At 35.7% G+C, this 10679-nt stretch overlaps 1 non-coding gene across 1 annotated transcript; it reads right to left on the bottom strand.

Moving 5' to 3' along the window:
* Nucleotides 1-8558: 8558 nt before the first annotated feature.
* On the bottom strand, nucleotides 8559-8665 carry LOC128289776 (small nucleolar RNA R71). The gene has a single exon (XR_008279420.1). It is a non-coding gene; the product is annotated as a small nucleolar RNA R71 (small nucleolar RNA).
* Between the last annotated feature and the right edge of the window lie 2014 nt (nucleotides 8666-10679).

The raw sequence follows: 10679 nt of genomic DNA, 5'->3' as shown, positions 1-10679 counted from the left end.
GAATACCCGATGAAATAGAGCAATATAAATTATAAACTAGTCGACTACCAATGCTTTCATCCAACGCCGGAATTAGAAGACATTCCCATATAACAAGAATTTCTTCAGAAGATCAATAGCCATAGAAATATTTTTGAGAACAAGTAAACACATAGAACATCTCAAAAGAGATCGCTAAATCTGTCAGTCATAAGCTGTCACACTCAGATAGTTCACATTTCAATTATCATTTCCCCAACTAGTTCGCCGTCACAAATTTCATATGAAACCATTCACTAAAGAAGGCCGATTCTGAATAAATTTCGATTTACACTTTTCTCGACCTTGCACCGAGTAATTCGGTTTACCAAGGAGAATTCCTTTTCTAACTGGGACGATGCATAACTCCAATAATTTTACGTCAATCCGATACTTTACTGGCTCTGACTTTACTTATCAGCTCATTTTCAATCTCTAATCATACTTATAATTATTCTATCATTGTACTCTTTGGGTTCTCAACCGGAAACTTATTCAATACAAATCTCATGAAATTCCATTATAAGTACCACTTGATAAGGGGAGGGTTGTAGGACCTCGACTCGACTTTCTTATACATACACATATGACACAACTTCCATCATCATAGTAACATCATCAAAATCATGTCATTCATTCATGTTGGCTTACACCAATTTTCCTATTGTCCCATTTAGACAATATACTTATGCATACATTCTATGTTTTCTAAATGCTTTACTTATCCATTCATTTAATTAAATTAATTCATGCTCATGACATTATATAAGGCCAAACAAACATAGATATTTGCATCACAATCATAACTTTCATTTCGTGCATCATCATGTACATATCATTACAATCATACAATTCATCCGACAATTTAACATAGATAAGTTCATTTCATTATAATCCTTTATCTCATAAAAATTGTATATCATTAACATTCATCAACATTCAACGTCCAATCAAGACAAGGACATTTTCATTCGTATTATGATATTATGACCTTTATTCATACCTCTACTACTTTCTATTTATTCCGTTCATCTTATCAAGTAAGCCACATACACTACATCGTATGAGCATTAAGCAAATATGGATATTTATCACAACATGAACTTTCATCTCACATATTATCACATATGTATCATAAACTTTTATTCATACTTTTCTGAACCGAGACTTATCATAATCATAATTTTACTCAAATATCTTCACATAACATTGAACATGGTCGGCACAGCTCGGTTGGAGAGTACCCTGTCTAAATAAGACGGTACTTATACGCGTCGGAAGACATCACACTATCACAGATCAGTGGCATGTACAGCTAAACTTTTACACATGCTAGGTTAGTCCGAGAACCGACTAAACCTGCTCTGATACCACTAAATGTAACACACCGTACCCGAGACCATTTCCGGAGTCGAACACGAGGTGTTAACGGACTTAATTCATTAATTAAACAGCTCATACAATTCATTTTAAAATTTCCAGACAAGCTGGCTAACTGCATCATAGTCGCTTTAAAAATCATATCTCGAGTTACAAAACTCGAAATACAATTCCGTAAATTTTTCCTGAAACTAGACTCATATATATATCTACTAATTTTTTTCTAGAATTTTTGGTTGGGCCAATTAGTACAGTTTATTAGTTAAATTCTCCCCTGTTTCAGGGTTCAACTACTCTGACCTCTGTGTATTACGAATCAGATATCTCCCTGTACAGAGCTTCAATGACTATGAAGTTTGTTTTTAATAAAACTAGACTCAATATGAAATCTGTACATATAAAGCGTTACTTCTAATTATCTTTGTAAAATTTATGGTGAATTTCCAAAGTCAGAACCGGGGATCCAGAAATCGCTCTGGCCCTGTTTTACAAAAATTTAAACATCTCATAAAATATAGCTCATATACCTGTTTCGCTTATTTCATATGAAAATAGACTCATCAAGCTTCGATTCCATAACTTATTCATTATTTAATTCCATTTCTACTATTTTTAGTGATTTTTCAAACTCACGTCACTGCTGCTGTCTGAATCTATTTTATGGTAAATTTTACCTATTTCATGGTTTCCATGGATTAGCTAGCAATTTGACATACATAATACCAAATATGATCATGATTAGCCATTCCAATGGCTAATCATTACCAAGCATTTCTATTTCCATACCACTCAATAACCATATCATAAGACCATATATACAAAATGATTATAATGCTATACATGCCATACTCAAAATATACAAGCCATTATGCCAAGATGGTATACGGATAGTGTGGCGTGCCTCCGACCGTTTCCGATTTCGAGCTGGCTTGTCAACACTACAAGGAATGAAAAGGAGGAGTAAGCATAAATGCTTAGTAAGCTCACATGCAAATAGCAAGTAACATAACCATATAAGCAAACATAAAACATCATTTGCATAATCATCACCAAGACATTCATATCACCTTTTCATTTATCATCTACCATATTGTTGTTATATCGAGTTTTCAACCCGAGGGTTAAGTACATACCTGTTCAAAGTATCCATTTCACAACACTTACCAATACGTCCCTTTTATCTTGAGTATTCCTCCATTTGAGTAGAACTTTACCCGTTGAACACATCGAATATAATTGGATACATGGAAAGTTTGCACATAAGTGCCACATATGTAGCCAAGCTAGCATGTAACCCGCCCATAAGTGAACTCGGACTCAACTCAACGAGCTCGGCGTTCGCATCCATAAGTGAACTCGGACTCAACTCAACGAGTTCGGATGCCTAGTTACATCTCACGAACTCGGACTCAACTCAACGAGTTCGGACATTCGCATCCATAAGTGAACTCGGACTCAACTCAACGAGTTCGGATGCTCAACCATCCTAGTGACATGTCACTTGTATCCTAATCTATTCCTAAGGTTCAAACGGGCTTTTTCCTCGAACACTTATCCTTGCCGTCTTCCGTAGAATGCCGAAATCAATACTCGGTAACAATTATATTTAACAAATAATACACTTAATTTGCATTTTATTCGAAAATAACCACAAAGCATATATTTCATGATAAAAACCAGCATATCATATATTTAACATCAATAACTTAAAAATAACCATTATGCTACATTATTTACACATGAACTTACCTCGTATGCGAAAATGGCTATTTTTACCATTTCGTCCACAACTTGGTATTTTCCCCATTTTAGCCCGAATTTCAGTTTTCCTTGCTAATCGAGCTTGGAAGCTTGAAAAACCCTATCCATGGTTTCTCCTTGCTATATTAGGCCATGGGGTTGAAGATGAGCAAAATTGGCTTTTAATTTTATATTTTAATTCATTTTACCCCTAAATGACCAAAATGCCCTTACTACTAAACTTTCCAAAAATTCCATCCATGTCCAATTTTTGTCCATAGACTTAGAAATTGGTAAAATTACTCTTTAAGACCTCCTAATTAATATTTCAAAACAATTTCATACTAGAAACTTCTAGAATGCAAGTTTTGCAAATTATTCGATTTAGTCCCTAATTTCAATTTAAGCACTTTATGCATAAAATTTCTTCACGAAATTTTCACACAATCATGCAATCATATCATAGACCTTAAAATAATCATAAAATAATTATTTCTATCTCGTATTTTGTGGTCACGAAGCCACTATTCCGACTAGGCCCAAAATCAGGATATTACAAAGCTCTACTTGAATTATGCTGAAATTTAGAAAATTAGTGAATTTTTAGATGTTAAATAAATAGATGAATTGTGATATTAAGTGATAAAAATTCAAGTTAGAAGTGGGAGAATGATTGAATTGTAAAGAAAGATATAAGTTTTGTTATAGTAGGGACTAAATTGTTTAAATTGTAGAATTGATGTTTTATATTGAAAAGGAAGAGTTGAAACTCGTTTAAAGTAGGTATTAAATGAAAATATGAGATTTATTTGAAGAAAAAGAATGGTTCTGATGGGACTAAATTGGAATTTATGCAAAAGTTACATGGAAAAATAGAAGAGTGTGTTATTAAATAACATACATTAATAATGTTAAATGTTAAATTTTATGTAGCTAACGCAGCACTAGAAACGTCATCGAAAAAGGGAAAGGAGAAAGTAAATGAAGATATCGAGTAAACTCGAGAATTACGATTTGTATTTCTATAAACTATGTTTAATGATTTAATAAATGTAATTGTTATTTTTAATTGGTTGGTATGTATGATAAATGATGTGATGGAAATTGTTACTGTTTCTGTATCAAAATGAAATGATTTGAATACCCTATTAACAGTATCGGGCTAGTCGGATATAGTTGGCATATCATAGGATTGGAAGTGTTCAAGGATATTCCGACTATGTGTCGATGAGATACTATATGTGTCGACTACTGTTACTGTTCTGGATTCGTTCCGAAGAGGTACTCCGTACCTAACTGTTACTATTATTGTTACTGTTACACGATCAAAATAACATCTTGGAACTGCTAGTTCAAGTCTACAATTCAAACGATCGAGGGAATCTCGGGGTAGTGGAAGATTCAATTCAAGATCAGAAAGAGGAGACAGAAGTCAAAAGAGCTCATTCCTTCATTTAATTGGTAACTTGTACAGTTCATACTCTTCGGCTCTACTCATAAATTTTCCAGAAATAGATCTTTCACAACGAGATATATCTTATACAGTAACGGTATGTAAGGATGAGGATTAATTGGGCAGCTGACCCTGTTAGTCCTACAAACTACTGTATCTACTAGCAGTATTAGAAGCCCAGTTCCGAACATTGAAAAGAGGTTATCGGAACATGAGTAATATTGGACTGTTATAAAAAGAGGTTTACTGTTCAGAGTAAAGATGGTGATCAGATCGAAGTAAATGGTATTCGAACCAATGGGACAGTTCGTGTTATTTCTGCAATTAAAGCTAGTAAGCTTCTTAATCAAGGATGTGCTGCTTTCTTAGCATATGCTTTTAATTCCAATTCCGTTGATAGTCAGTGCAGTAAAATCTGAACTATATGTGAATTTCCTGATGTGTTTCTTGAAGAATTGTCAGGATTGCCTCTTGATCGGGAAGTAGAATTTGTGATTGAAGTATACTCGGGTACAGATCTAGTGTCAATACCTCCATGTAGAGTGTCACCTACTGAGCTGAAGGAGTTAAAGGTACAACTTCAAGACTTATTGGATTGAGGTTTTATACGACTTAGTACGTCACCGTGAGGAGCTCCAGTGCTATTTGTTAAAAAGAAAGATTGTTCGATGCGCTTATGTATTGATTATCGACAGTTAAATAATGTGACTATCAAGAACAAATACCCGATACCTCGCATTGATGATTTATTTGATCAACTAAAAGGAGCTTCTGTGTTTTCAAAAATTGATTTAAGGTCGGGATATTATCAGTTGAAAGTAAAGGAGAGTGATGTACCGAAGACAGCATTTCGTACACAGTATAAGCACTATGAATTCTTGGTGATGCCATTTGGATTAACAAATGCTTCGGCTGCTTTTATGGATCTTAGGAATTGGATTTTTCAACCGCACTTAGATCAGTTTGTAGTGGTTTTTATTGATGATATCTTGGTATATTCGAAGTCTAAAACTAAACATGAATAGCATCTCCGAATTGTTTTGCAAATATTGCAAGAAAAGCAATTATATGGGAAATTGAGTAAGTGTGAGTTTTGGTTAACAGAGGTTGTATTTCTTGGTCATGCAGTATCAGCAGATGGGATTAGAGTAGATCCAAAGAAGATTGAAGCCATACTTCAGGGACAGTTCCCAGAAATGTGTCAGAGGTACGTAGTTTCCTTATATTGGCCGGATATTATCGAAGGTTTGTGAATGGATTTTCAAAGATAACCTTACCGATGACGAAGCTACTGCAAAAGAATGTCCCATTTGTATGGAATGATCAGTGTCAGCAAAGTTTTGAAACATTGAAACAAATGTTAAAAGAGGCACCAGTGTTGACTTTGCCAGAATCAGGGAAAGACTTTGTTGTGTAAAGTGATGTTTCTTTAAAAGGACTTGGGTGTATATTGATGCAAAATGGAAAGGTATTTGCTTATGCTTCACGAAAATTGAAACCACATGAAAGTAACTACCTGACTCATGATCTAGAATTAGCGACGGTGATTTTTGCTCTAAAGATTTGGAGGCATTATTTGGTGGTGAGAAGTGTTATATCTACACTGATAATAAAAGTTTCAAGTATCTTCTGACACAGAAAGAATTGAATTTGAGACAGCATCGGTGGATAGAACTTTTAAAAGATTATGATTGTGTTATAGACTATCATATCGGGAAAGCAAATGTTGTAGCTGATGCACTGAGTAGAAAGCCTGCAGTTGAATTAAAAGCAATGTTTGTACGTCTCAGTATTACCGATGATGGAGGTCTTTTGGCCGAATTGAGAGTAAAGCTGGTAATTTTTAATGATAAACGCCAAATTATACATATCTACACCCCAAATGCTTAGCATATTTATGGATGTTTATTACTAGATTTGTGGATTTTGGTGCTCTTAATCCGGTAATTTCATGTTTTGTACTCAGGAAAGCACCAAGAGTCGAAAGGAGCAAAAATGAGCTAAAAAGGGACAAAAACAGACCAAATTAAGAAGATGACATGGCCTAAGCCTTGCCACACGGGCATCTCACACGCCCATGGCCTTCGAGGGTGTGGACCAATGTTTTCGCGATTCACATGGCCTGGCCATTGAGCCCACATGGCCGTGTGCAATTTAACGGATCGAACATGGCCTGGTAATCACGTCACACGGCCATGGTACACGGGCATGTCCCTTTTTCAAAGAGTTTTATTTTACATGGAAAAAGGTACTTAGGGAGGAAGAAAGCCAATCCAAAGCCTATATAAAACACCCTAAGTGTGACCTAGAAGGAGGCCGCTCTTTCCAGAACTTTTCTGGAATACAGTACCACACGCCGGGAATTACTTGAAAGAAGCCAGACGATCCATCTCAAAAGTCAGAGCTACTCCAAGACTAAAGATCTCTCTCAGAATTCCTTCAGGGGTTTTAGAGTTTTCTTTATGTTTTGTTATTTTCATACTTTGGAGATGTACTCTTATTTTATTATGAACTAAACCCCTTAGATACCTAAGGGGGATAAAACCTATGATGGATCTTGTTATTTTTAACTGAAATGTATGATAAATACTTGATTTGTTCTTAATTATGTGTTATTAATGCTTGAGTTAATATTCCAGGTATTAATTCATGATTTGATGTGTTTTTGCAGAGGAGGAATAGACCCTGCCTAAGAGTAGATTTGGCATAATTAAGCAGAGTTGATCGAACGCCTAGAAATAGGGTTACCCAAATTAGGGTGAAACCTAATAAGGGGATCCATAGATCGAGTTAATGCAACCCTAGAGTGTTAATTAGAGAAAAGTCTCGGTTATTCAATCTAGGGATTAGACGTTATTAGTCTTGAATAGGGATAATAACTTAACTTAGCGATCTCTACGGAACAAGTTAAGTGAATAAATCGTCCGGTTCAGAGTCAGATAACAAGTGAAATCTAGGTGGATTCCTCCTTGGGTTGCTTTTCTTCAAGTCTTTTTCCAAATTTTCTCTTTGCTTTAATTCAATTAGTTAATTATTTTAAATAATTAGTTAATTAAAACAAACCCTTTTATTCTTAGGCTAGATAATAAAAAGATAGTTATTACTAGTACTTTTGGTTCCCTTGGGTACGGTATCCTGGTCTTGCCATTACTATACTATTGTTTGATAGGTGCGCTTGCCGTTTTGTCGTGATGATAGTTAGTCTAGGTTTGATCTTCATTATAAATATTTATTACTTGTTACGAATCACGCGATCACGTTTTTGGCGCCGTTGCCAGGGAACTGAAATATTAGGAACACTAAATTTTTATTACTTTAGCCATTTATTTTTCTTGCAATTTTATTTTATTTTATTAATTTACTTTTTTCTCTCTCTTGGCAGGTTTTTATAGTTTATGACTAGAAGAAACCCGTCAAGACCATTACTCTTTGACGAAGAAATCGATCGTACAATTTGCAAAAATCAAAGAGAAATAAGGCATAGTTTATGCTACACGGAGAACGAGCGAGAAGATGATACTCAAACCCCAACTGAAGAGATGGCCGAAAATCCAGACAATCAGCTACCCCCTGCAATTGTAGCTAATCAAAATCCTGCTCCACATACTATGTATGACTATGCTAAACCTTTTTTAACAGGAACTGAGTCTAGTATAGTTAGACCTGCTATTGCTGCAAATAATTTCGAACTAAAACCTAACACAATTCAGATGATACAATAGTTTGTTCAGTTTGATGGTTTGAAGGATGAGGATCCCAACACGCATTTGGCGAATTTTCTTGAATTTTGCGATAGATTCAAAATCAATGGCGTGTCTGATGATGCCATACGTCTTCGGTTATTTCCCTTTTCTCTGAGAAACAAAACTAAATAGTGGTTGAACTCGTTACCACGAGGGTCTATCACTACTTGGAACAAATGATCGAGAAGTTTTTACTAAAATATTTTCCACCGGCTAAAATAGCTAAATTGCGTAATGATATCTCTTCTTTTGTGCAGATGGATTTAGAAACACTTTACGATGCATGGGAGAGATACAAGGACTTACTGAGAAGGTGCCCTCACCATGGGTTACCGCTTTGGCTGCAAGTTCAAACGTTCTACAATGGTGTGAATCTCTCGACAAGACAAATGATTGATGCAACTGCTGGCGGAACCATTAACAATAAAACACTGGAAGATACCTATGAATTCATAGAGGAGATGTCACTAAACAACTATCAATGGCAAGTTATGAGGACAAAGCCAATGAAAATAGCCGGCATCTATAACATCAAAACAGTCACCATGCTCTCTAATCAGGTAAAACATCTCAATAAAAAGATTGATGGTTTACTTGGTTCTACATAGGTACATCCAGTAATGAGATGTGACTCAAACGGACGAGGTGTACATACAGAATACCTATCGTTCAATCCTACAACAGAAGAGGAACAAGTCAACTATATGGGTAACAATAACTTTAGATCTCAAAATAACCCATATAGTAATACTTATAATGCAGGTTGGAGGAACCACCCAAATTTTTCCTGGGGAGGTTAAGGAAATCAAAAGCCACAAAATCCTCAAGGTTTTCAACAGCCACCTTATCAACAAGAGAAAAAATTCAACCTTGAAGAGATGCTTTCCAAATTCATCTCGGTGTCAGAAACCCATTTCCAAAATATTGAGACAGCACTTAAGAATCAACAAGCATCGATCCAATGACTCGAAACTCAGATAGGCCAGCTATCCAAACTAATCTCCGAACGACCACAAGGTTTCCTACCAAGTAATACTGAACCTAATCCGAGGGAACACCTCAATGCAACTAGCACTTAAGATAAGGAAGGATTCATTGCACTTGAGCCAGAAATACAGCAAGACAACGCGATGAACAAAGGACGAGAAGAGGTAAACAATAATGATCCCAAACAGGTAAGTACGAATCATGAACCTCATGTGCCATATCCTAAAGCGATGACGAAAGACAGAACAGAAGAATAATTCGGTAAGTTTGTCAAACTCTTAAAGAAATTACATATTAATTTACCATTTATTGAAGTTCTTTTGCAGATGCCCAACTCAGCAAAATTCTTAAAGGAACTTTTGAGCAATAAAAGGAAATTAGACACTACATCACATGTGGAACTCAATGCAGTCTGCTCAGCTATTCTAAAGAATGAGCTACCTAACAAATTGAAAGATCCAAGGAGTTTTACAATTCCTTGTTTAATTGGTAGTCTATCTGTGAATAATGCTTTAGCTGATCTAGGGGCAAATATAAATGTTATGTCATATAAAATGTTTAAACGACTAAGTCTTGGTATACCCAAACAGACTAGGATGAGCATACAATTGGCTGACAAAACAGTTAGATTTCCTAAGGGTATTATTGAAGACGTTCTCATTAAAATTGATAAATTTATTTACCCAGTAGCCTTCGTTGTCTTAGATGTGGATGAGGATAACGAGGTACCTTTAATTTTAGGATGACCATTTTTAGCAACTGCCAGAACCATTATTAATGTAGGCACAAGAGAGCTAAAACTTCGTGCAGGTGACGACGCAGTAACACTCCGTGCAGGTGACGACGCAGTAACACTCCAAGCACGCAACTCAATCAAAACCTCTAAGACTCAAGATAATGCTATAAAAAATGTCGATGATAAAACTAATATTCAATTGTCCTTACAGGAACTTCCTTGAACAAAGACAACAGAGACAGTCCACTACTATCATGAAGAGAACAAAGACATCCATGAAGAACGAAGACTACGGATAGAGGAGCTAGACGAATGGAGAGAACACAAATTGAGAACACATGATAAACTGAAACCACGCAAAAACAAGCCCGATACCTCTCCTAATCAACTTTAGGTCGGCGATACAGTCTTACTAGATGCCGTTGATCCTCACATTGTCACTACCACACCAAATGAGGAAATCCCTCTTATGGTACTTAGTGTTTTTCCATTCGGTAAGGTGGAGGTGAGTCATCCCAAGTTTGACACTTTTAAGGTAAACAACACCCGTTTAAAACCTTATTTTAAAATTGGCAATAGGAATGAGGAGTATGAACTCCTCGAACCACCATGATCAATCAAC

Source organism: Gossypium arboreum, chromosome 2 (assembly GCF_025698485.1).
Source record: "Gossypium arboreum isolate Shixiya-1 chromosome 2, ASM2569848v2, whole genome shotgun sequence".
Lineage (NCBI taxonomy): Eukaryota > Viridiplantae > Streptophyta > Magnoliopsida > Malvales > Malvaceae > Gossypium > Gossypium arboreum.
The sequence above is the reverse complement of the archived record's forward strand: the minus strand, read 5'-3'. Positions and strand labels throughout refer to the sequence as shown.